Below are 10,659 nucleotides of genomic sequence, written 5' to 3'. Positions count from 1 at the left end.
CGAATTCCTTTTGCTCTATGACAACAATCTAAAGTTCTAACAGATGTGATGTGTACACCTTGAAAAGCACGGTTACGCTACTTGGTACTTGATTATGTGAATCGAGTAAACACAACACCAAGAACTTGATACTCCTTTTTTTGGACGCGGATTTGGTGAACATGGTTCCACGCGCACCCGTTATGAATAGTAAACTCGAAAGAAAAAATGAAAAAATCTGGAAAAAAAATTACAACACACATAGTCTTGACCAGTATACTTGCGTTTTGCGTATGGAGTTACACAAAGAGATTACCTCAGTTGCATTTGGGTAAAAATGACGAGATCGAAGCTGGTCTTTCAATGACAAATTATTATTCCTTCATACGAATTGTTCTTGAGATATGAAGATAGTCTACAGGAAACTTGCTCGAATGGAATGCATTACAGTTATTCTCATTTTTCATTGCTACTGGAGTTCACTTTTTTAGGATTCACAGCTTTCACTGTTTTTAAACCTGTTAATACAGACTTGCAGGCCTCAAGTAAGAACTGCAGAATAATTTTGTCTCTAAGCCTGTAAGGCACTGGTGTAAGCACATCAAATAAGAAGTACTTCACCAAACTTCCCTACTCTGGTACATCATATGAGATTAGCAAAATAAATATGGAGAACTATGCTGATAAGCTAGTAAAAAACTGAAGGATTAAGTTGTTGCAGCCACTGCCAAAATGTATAATGCATCAGATGAAATATGACTACAGTAACAAAAAGAAAGAAAATAGAGCAAGTGACATTTCTGATTAACAAGAACCGCATGACGATTTGCAGAGCAAGTGACATAGCAAGTCAATCTACAAATCGATGTATGAAATGCAGAGTAATCCCAATCCCAATTACACACATTGCTGCAAAATAGAAGGATCGTGAATGGTTCCCAGTACAAATGCATCAGAACAAATAGCAGATACAGAGCAGATGATGTTCCTAATCCTTGTAAAAGGATGTTAAATCAATCTTACCCCCAATCGCACAAAATTTAACATCACAGCAGAAACAACAGTCGTACATGACAGAGATGCAGCAGACCAACCAGCGAGACAAAATCACAAACACTGTATTTGCACAAAGACAAGCTCGATGTCCAAACTCCAGATGCGAATAGCTTTGTTTCATGATTCACTTGGAACTACAGGGGAAATAGCGAACTAGACAAGTCAGATAATCATCGAGCTTTAGGAAGCGGCAGGGGGGCAACGAAGATTGACGACCACGAGGGGCCTAGCCGCCGAAGCCGTAGAGGGTGCGGCCCTGGCGCTTGAGGGCGTAGACGACGTCCATGGCGGTGACGGTCTTGCGGCGGGCGTGCTCCGTGTAGGTGACGGCGTCGCGGATGACGTTCTCGAGGAAGATCTTGAGCACGCCTCGGGTCTCCTCGTAGATGAGCCCCGAGATGCGCTTGACGCCGCCCCTCCGAGCGAGCCTCCGGATGGCCGGCTTGGTGATGCCCTGGATGTTGTCGCGGAGCACCTTCCTGTGGCGCTTGGCGCCGCCCTTGCCGAGCCCCTTCCCTCCCTTGCCGCGCCCGGACATGGTCGCCGACGAACTCCCCTTGGCTCGAGCTGCGAGAAAAAATGTCGGATTGGAGGAGTGGTGGTGATTCGTGTGGCGATTGGAAGAAGGGGCGAAGGGGATTTTAATGGGGACGAGAGGTCGGATGAGGCGTGTGCCTGCCGTTCGATGCGGATGCAGTGGACGGTCAAGATGGGGATCCGCGAGAGAGATGCCGCGGATCGGTTACATGGCGAGAGGAGCCGATTAGTGGGGTGGCAAGCAGATTCTCAAATTGAGGCGCCAGCGTTCTGCGTTTCCTCCTTTATTTTGCTATATATAATTAAAATTTGCCATGATCTGTAGAGTATAGAGTATAGGGGACCGAAACTTCGGCTCTTGAATTTCATTTGCGCGTAGTTTCCCCAACTGGTTATTTTTTCCTTAACATATACCCATCGTACCAACTTTCTTCGTCAAATTCAAATGGGCATGACATGTTCAAAAATGTTGAAATTCTATGTGAAGATTAGGACTTTTCATCGGTTGATGCGTACAAATGGCATAATGATTAAGAACGTCTTCAGCAACAATCCTATAATTTGACGATCAATAACTGTTTTTAGGAACGTCTTCAGCAACAACCCTATTTTCTTGTTCTTTTACTTTTTTGTTTTCTTAAATGCGCAGTTTTTTCTTTAATTCGTGATATATTTTTTTCAAAATTGATGTTTCAAATTTGATGGACTTTTTTTCAAGTTGGTGATTTTTTCCCAAAATTGATGAACTTTTAAAAAATTGGTGACCTTTTTTTTCATGAACTTCTTTTTCACATTATTGAATTTTTACAAATTCTGGAATTTGTTTATTTATTTTTATTAGTCAATGGTCTCACTGAACACTGGTTAACAGATGAATGAACAACCAAGCAGGAAAGAAATCCAGACGAGCGATCTGACTACGACCGAGCGTCCAAGCAGGCATTCGCGCTTAATGGGCCAGCCCAGTGCACATGAGCGCCAGCGGGCGAACTGGCGCCTGAAGCGCCAATTAGGAGCTCCCGCGACGACCTGCACCCTGCCAAGGCGCCAATGTCCAGGACGCAAACGGCGTTGCAGCGCCGGCGGTGCGAGCCACTTGCGTGGAAGAACTGTGTGTTATCGTCACCCTGACACACTGCCCGGCATTTGCCTCGCTGCTTCTAGAAAGAATGTATTGAATTCGGTGTGGACATCAATTCAACTTCCTATACTTGCTGCATTGCTGTTCTGCAGAATGATTGATTTGTACTACTATGTAACGTGTCTTCTAAGCACCGACTGGATCGGAGGGAGTATTCTTCATCTGAACCATTTTGGATGTCTGAAGATAATTCACAAGAAACTTGACCCAACGCATCACTAGTCCTCCCATTTGCTTACAGGAGTTAACTTTTATAGGATTCTAGGATTCACAGGTCCTTGCCCTCCCCTCATGATTGAAAAATCATCTATCTATACACGGAAATAATTCACAGGCTTTTGCAGGATCTGGCTCTAACACACTGCTGTAAGGGCATCAAGACCAAGTAAGCAACTGATGCTCCCAGGTTTGAAGATGAAGTAAACTCTCCTATTCTAGAACATCAGTGGTATGCTGATAAGCTGGTAAGTAAGAAATGTTGCTGGGTAATGTAACGTTTCTGCAGTAACAAAGCAAATGGCCTTCGCTGATCACTGACACGAACGACATGACCAAATGATTCGGTCATTGTAGATCCTTCACATCGCAAATTAGACTACAAAGTTAATCATTTGGAAATCCAAATGATCCTGTGCAAGAATGGCAAATCTTTTTATCAGCATTCCATTCTAGGCCCATAAATCCACCCTTAATCGGAGGATTCTCTGTCTGAAATGCAGACTGAACTCTGGAAATTTCGTTCTGTACTTCAGTACAAGCAACCAAATCTGGCACGACAGAAGGAGCAACCGACGACACACCACAGTTGCAACAGCCCAGTGGTAAAAATCACAACAGAACCACAATATTTGCGTAGACACAAGATTGGACTCAAGCTTCAGATGCGAACAGCTTTGTTTGACGATACAGCTAATCCTACGAAGGAAACAGCGGAGATAAACATGGGGATTTCATTTCAGCTAAGTTTTCTCGACAGCGAGACTCCTGCGCACATGCGAACAAGCACATCGGAATTTGCAGGGAGGCGAGGACGAGCCTAGCCGCCGAAGCCGTAGAGGGTGCGGCCCTGTCGCTTGAGGGCGTAGACGACGTCCATGGCGGTGACGGTCTTGCGGCGGGCGTGCTCGGTGTAGGTGACGGCGTCGCGGATGACGTTCTCGAGGAAGATCTTGAGCACGCCGCGGGTCTCCTCGTAGATGAGCCCCGAGATGCGCTTGACACCGCCCCTCCGAGCCAGGCGCCGGATCGCCGGCTTGGTGATGCCCTGGATGTTGTCGCGCAGCACCTTCCTGTGGCGCTTGGCGCCGCCCTTGCCGAGCCCCTTGCCTCCCTTGCCGCGCCCGGACATGGCTGACGGTCTCTCCTTTGTTCGAGCTTGGAGCGAATGTGGGATTGGAGGAGCGGTGGTGGTTTGTTTGTGCGATTTGCCGGAAGGGGGAAGGGGATTTTAACGGGGACGAGAGGTGGGAGGAGGCGTGTCCCTGCCGTTCGATGCGGATGCAGTGGACGGTCAAGATGAGGATCCGCGAGAGAGATGCCGCGGATCGCTGACGTGGCGAGAGGAGCCGATTGCTGGAGTGGCGGGGCGCGTCTGAACTGAGGCGCCAGCTCAAAAATTTTAGGGTGCTTTTTTTTTCGCGGGTGTTGGGTGGCTGGTCGCAGGGTTCTGCGTTTCCTCCTTTATGTTTTGCGAATTCAAATTTTGCTGTGATTTGTATGGTATATAGCGGAAGGCATGCATGAACGGGAACGACAACTGGTGATATTGAACGTGAGTTGTGAACAATTTCTACCCAAACTTCGGTTCTACAGTACAAGACTACAACTGATTATTATTTTCCTTCAAATATCTCCATGGTACCATCTTTCTTTGTCAAATTCAAATGGGCTTATAACATGTTGAAAAATGTTGAAAATCTGTGTGAAGATTAGAATTTTCCATTGGTTGATGCTTACAACTAGCATATTGATTAAGAACATCTTCAGCAATAGCCCTATAATTTGATGACCAAAAACTGTTTCTATGGATGGCGATATAGGTTTTAAGTCTCTAGAATTTTTTTTTGCTTTTTCCAGCAGAACAAAAGTTGGTGACCAGAGATTTGAAAAGCAAATCGGACATGAACATAAATACATAGTTCATTGCACAAATTTTCAACTCAACGAAATGTAGAACATTATTAAACATAAAACAACATAAATTAAGCTATAGCACTACATAGGGATAAATTAAGAGCTAGCTCTAGTCCTTGTCGGAACGCTAGTAGTCGTCGTAGGGGTCGGCCTCGGGGTCAACGGAGGTAGACTGGAGTGGACTTTATCCGAAGTCCTCTTACCCCAGGTCATCGGAGTCATCCGAGAGCTGGTGCACTGGTCATTCTGGGTACTCGGGCCGAACCCCGCATCCCTGGGGTCCCTTGCAGGGCAACTCTCATTTTGCCCAAGGGGATATAAATACCCTCTTCTCTGACCTGTTAACCTAGCCATTGACTTCGAGTTGTTCTTCATTTCTATACTCTAAAATATCGATCACGCCAAATTCCCCACTCAAACCCCACCAACTTTTGGGATTTGTAAGAGGTTCACCCGATCTATACTTCCACCAAATTGATTGTTGATTCCCCAACTCGTTCATCATCGACACTTGTTACTCTTGTAGATTTGAGATGTTGGGCGGTAGGAGTCAAGGCCCAGAAGCTTCCTTCAAGACCAACCCCGAGTGATTCCAGACTCATCCGTTGGGGTGACTCAAAGGGACAATAAGGTTAGCCACTTGGTGGCTATCTAGAGCTTTGGCTCCAACACCTCTCCAACAAAGATTAACGCTCCCCAAATAGTATGAACTTTGGGATAAATATGTGTCCCCGACTCACTTGTGGTTAGTCCTTTCCAACACCTTTACTTCTTCATATGCTTGTTGGCTTGCTAATCAGTTTGTTCCTTAACACACCCTGTTGCTTGCTTGCTTGTTCTATGTTGTTCTCACCTAGTTGCATGTCTAGAGAACCTACTTTATCTGCATCACCCTAAGATTGCATGTCAATCTTAAAATTCGTAGCCTCCTAATTACCCCCGACCATTTCGATCTTTTCACACTCACGACAAACAATGTCATTTCTATGCTCTAGGTAAAATAGCATATAAATTGTTGTTCAAATGTTTTTAGCTAGGTTTATATTGTTGGTGTTTCTATTGGAACTTCTCATGGTCTGGATAGAAAATGGATATGTTTGGGGGCATAGTTACACTCTTTTCTAGTGGGACAACAAACAGGTCGTGTTGGGTGGGGCAACAATGGTATGTTAGATTATGGCATCTCCAACATTTTGTTTGTTAGCTTGTTGGTAAAATATGACATGTCATCAACCAATACCTTGTCATACAACTATTTCAATAGGTTGTATCCAGTTCGCCAATAGGAGGTGAGATAATAAATAAGGTGTTCTCTCATTCAACATTGAAACTTGTGCAAGGGTGTTGGTGCATGTGTTTCCTACATCCACGTGCATAGGGCGACTAATGAAAAATAGAAAATCCAGGAATATAAGTCGTGATGTATCTCCTGCGTATTGTTCGCCCCAATCACATATTTTACGTGTGAAAAATAACCAATCTGTACCCACCAACACCCCCTCCCTCCCTAATTCTCGTGATTAGTGCCAACTTCTTCTAATATAGGAAGACGTTGGATCCCCAAGTGTAGAGGTTTTTAGCAAGCTGGAACTCCTCTCAGGTGGGTGACCTTCAGGTTTATCGAACCGGTAGGAGTATTTAGACTACAACTAATAATCATCACCTAAAAACACAAATACGTAACTTTGCCTTGGCCCCGACGAAGCTAGTAAGATTGCTAGTCTTACTAGCCTTTCTAGTTACAAGGATAAATTTAACATGTGTTTGGAAAAACTGATTGCAACGAAAGTAAATAAAATTCAGATTATAGATGAAACAAAAAGTACATTGATCAAGGTTGAAAGCAAGATGATGAATGGACGGGGATCCATAATAGTGGGATCACTCCAATGAAAGATAACATGGCACGGTGAAAAATTACAGTTGTGTATCTATTAAATTACAGTTTTTATGAGTATGATCATACATGACATAATTGCATATAGGTATCATGTCCGGACATCCATATACCATTAATCCAACAACATCTATAGCTAATACTCCACCCCAGACCGCTATTGAATATGTGTCTCAAAGTATTAAGTAAATAGAGTATTTGCATTAAGTATGATGACATGATGTAGGTACATTGTCTTCACCCCGCATTTAAAGGATAACTACACAACTATGCTTTTATACTTAGTAAGTACAACACAATGCAAGGCTTTTTTCCACTTTTCGTCACTGTGGTAGATTACCTGCAAGATTAACCCAACTAATATACACAACTCCCTCTTGGATATCATTCATCTAAAAATGGACAGTGCAAGACAATAGATTGGAGAGCATATATCCAAGAATACATGAATAAAACATACATATATTTGATCATAAAGCGAAAATTCATCACGCCACAACAAACACACCATAGAGATTACATCAGATGAATTACGATCATTTAGGACATCTCATGTGATCAATGTATTGCAGAACAAGTAAGAGATTTCCATCTAGATACTAATATGGACTCATAGCCAGAGAAAACCACTCATGTGCGATCATGGTGGCAGCTGTTGATGTGTATGATCACCGTGATACCCCCCCCCCTAGATTGGATCGCGGCGGAACAGAGAGGTGTGGCGGCGAAAAAATCATCGATAAATCTTTTCATGGTTTTCGGAGCAATACAAAGGTAGGGCCACCGATAGGCGATGGAATGGAGTCCCAGCCCACACGCCCACTCCCACATGGGAAAACCATGGCCTCGTGGGTGAAGGAAATATGCCCTAGAGGCAATAATAAAGTTGTTATTTATATTTCCTTATATCATGATAAATGTTTATTATTCATGCTAGAATTGTATTAACCGGGAACTTAGTACAGGTGTGAATACATAGACAAACAGAGTGTCCCTAGTATGCCTCTACTTGACTAGCTCGATAATCAAAGATGGTTAAGTTTCCTGATCATAAACATGTGTTGTCATTTGATCAACGGATCACATCATTGAAGAATGATGTGATGGACAAGACCCATCCGTTAGCTTAGCATAATGATCGTTTAGTTTTATTGCTATTGCTTTCTTCATGACTTATACATATTCCTCTGACTATGAGATTATGTAACTCCCAAATACCGGAGGAACACTTTGTGTGCTATCAAACGTCACAACGTAACTGGGTGATTATAAAGATGCTCTACAGGTGTCTCCGAAGGTGTTTGTTGAGTTGGCATAGATCAAGATTAGGATTTGTCACTCCGTGTATCGGAGAGGTATCTCTGGGCCGTCTCAGTAATGCACATCACTATAAGCCTTGCAAGCAATGTGACTAATGAGTTAGTTGCGAGATGATGCATTACGGAACGAGTAAAGAGACTTGCCGGTAACGAGATTGAACTAGGTATGAGGATACCACGATCGAATCTCGGGCAAGTAACATACCGATGACAAAGGGAATGACGTATGTTGTTATGCGGTTTGACCGATAAAGATATTTGTAGAATATGTAGGAGCCAATATGAGCATCCAGGTTCCGCTATTAGTTATTGACCGGAGATGTGTCTCGGTCATGTCTACATAGTTCTCGAACCCGTAGGGTCCGCACGCTTAACGCTCGATGACGATTTGTATTATGAGTTATGTGTTTTTGTGACCGAAGTTTGTTCGGGGTCCCGAATGAGATCACGGACATGACGAGGAGTCTCGAAATGGTCGAGAGGTAAAGATTGATATATTGGAAGGTTATATACGGACACCGGAATGGTTCCAAAGAAGATCGGGGATTTTTCAGAGTACCGGGAGGTCACCGAAACCCCGCGGGAAAGTTATTGGGCCTATTGGGCCATAGTGGAGGAGAGGAGGCAGGCCACGGGAGGTGGCGCGCGCCCCCCTTGTCCCAATCCGAATTGGACAAGGGGAGGGGGCGCGGCCCCCCTTTTTCCTTCCCCCTCTCTCTCCCTTCCCCTTTCCCTCTCCGTTGGAAGGAAGGAAGGGGGCCGAATCCTACTTGGACTAGGAGTCCAAGTAGGACTCCCCCCCTGGCGCGCCCTCCTTGGCCGCCGGCCTCCTCCTCCCCCTCCTTTATATACGTGGCCAGGGGGCACCCCAAAGGCACAACAATTGTTTCTTAGTCGTGTGCGGTGCCCCCCTCCACAGTTTACCACCTCGGTCATATCGTCATAGTGCTTAGGCGAAGCCCTGCGCGGATCACATCACCAACACCATCGCTACGCCGTCGTGCTGACGAAACTCTCCCTCGACCCTCTACAGGATCAAGAGCTCGACGGACGTCATCGTGCTGAACGTGTGCTGAACACGGAGGTACCGTGCGTTTGGTACTTGGATCGTGAAGACGTTCGTCTACATCAAACGCGTTACTAAACACTTCCGCTTTCGGTCTACGAGGGTACGTGGACACACTCTCCCATCTCGTTGCTATGCTTCTCCTAGATAGATCTTGCGTGATCGTAGGAATTTTTTTGAATTACTACGTTCCCCAACAGTGGCATCCGAGCCAGGTCTATGCGTAGATGTTATATGCATGAGTAGAACACAAAGAGTTGTGGGCAATAATAGTCATACTGCTTACCACCAACGTCTTACTTTGATTCGGCGGTATTGTTGGATGAAGCGGCCCAGACCGACATTACATGACCGCGTTCATGAGACTATTCTACCGACGTGCTTCGCACACAGGTGGCTGGCAGGTGTCTGGTTCTCCAACTTTAGTTGAATCGAGTTTGACTACGGCCGGTCCTTGTTGAAGGTTAAAACAGCACACTTGATGAAAAAACGTTGTGGTTTTGATGCGTAGGTAAGAACGGTTCTTGCTAGAAGCCCGTAGCACCCACGTAAAACTTGCAACAACAGAGTAGAGGACGTCTAACTTGTTTTTGCAGGGCATGTTGTGATGTGATATGGTCAAGACGTGATAAGATATAAATTGTTGTATGAAATGGTCATGTTTTGTAAAAGTTATCGGCAACTGCCAGGAGCCTTATGGTTGTCGCTTTATTGTATGAAATGCAATCGCCATGTAATTGCTTTACTTTATCACTAAGCGGTAGCGATAGTCGTAGAAGCAATAGTTGGCGAGACGACAACGATGCTACGATGGAGATCAAGGTGTCAAGCCGGTGACGATGGAGATCATGACGGTGCTTTGGAGATGGAGATCAAAGGCACAAGATGATCATGGCCATATCATGTCAGATATTTTTATTGCATGTGATGTTTATCCTTTATGCATCTTATTTTGCTTAGTACGGCGGTAGCATTATAAGATGACCCCTCACTAAATTTCAAGGTATAAGTGTTCTCCCTAAGTATGCACCATTGCTACAGTTTGTCATGCCGAGACACCACGTGATGATCGGGTGTGATAAGCTCTATGTTCACATACAACGGGTGCAAGCCAGTTTTGCACGTGTAGAATACTCGGGTTAAACTTGACGAGCCTAGCATATGCAGATATGGCCTCGGAACACTGAGACCGAAAGGTCGAACGTGAATCATATAGTAGATATGATCAACATAGAGATGTTCACCATTGAAAGTTGCTCCATCTCACGTGATGATCGGACATGGTTTAGTTGATATGGATCACGTAATCATTTAGATGACTAGAGGGATGTCTATCTAAGTGGAAGTTCTTAAGTAATATGGTTAATTGAACTTTCATTTATCATGAACTTAGTACCTGATAGTTTTTGCATGTCTATGTTGTTGTAGATCAATGGCCCGTGCTACCGTTCCCTTGAATTTTAATGTGTTCCTAGAGAAAACTAAGTTGAAAGATGATGGTAGCAACTACACAGACTGGGTTCGTAACTTG

At 44.5% G+C, this 10,659-nt stretch overlaps 1 pseudogene across 1 annotated transcript; it reads right to left on the bottom strand.

Annotated features, from left to right (window-relative positions):
• Positions 1 to 1,078: 1,078 nt before the first annotated feature.
• Positions 1,079 to 4,134, bottom strand: LOC123159469 (uncharacterized; annotated as a pseudogene). Its single transcript, XR_006479726.1, has 3 exons — positions 3,752 to 4,134; positions 2,427 to 2,432; positions 1,079 to 1,820 (listed from the first exon to the last, which is right to left on the bottom strand). The product of XR_006479726.1 is annotated as an uncharacterized protein (transcript).
• Between the last annotated feature and the right edge of the window lie 6,525 nt (positions 4,135 to 10,659).

Source organism: Triticum aestivum, chromosome 1D (assembly GCF_018294505.1).
Source record: "Triticum aestivum cultivar Chinese Spring chromosome 1D, IWGSC CS RefSeq v2.1, whole genome shotgun sequence".
Taxonomy (NCBI): domain Eukaryota; kingdom Viridiplantae; phylum Streptophyta; class Magnoliopsida; order Poales; family Poaceae; genus Triticum; species Triticum aestivum.
The sequence above is the reverse complement of the archived record's forward strand: the minus strand, read 5'-3'. Positions and strand labels throughout refer to the sequence as shown.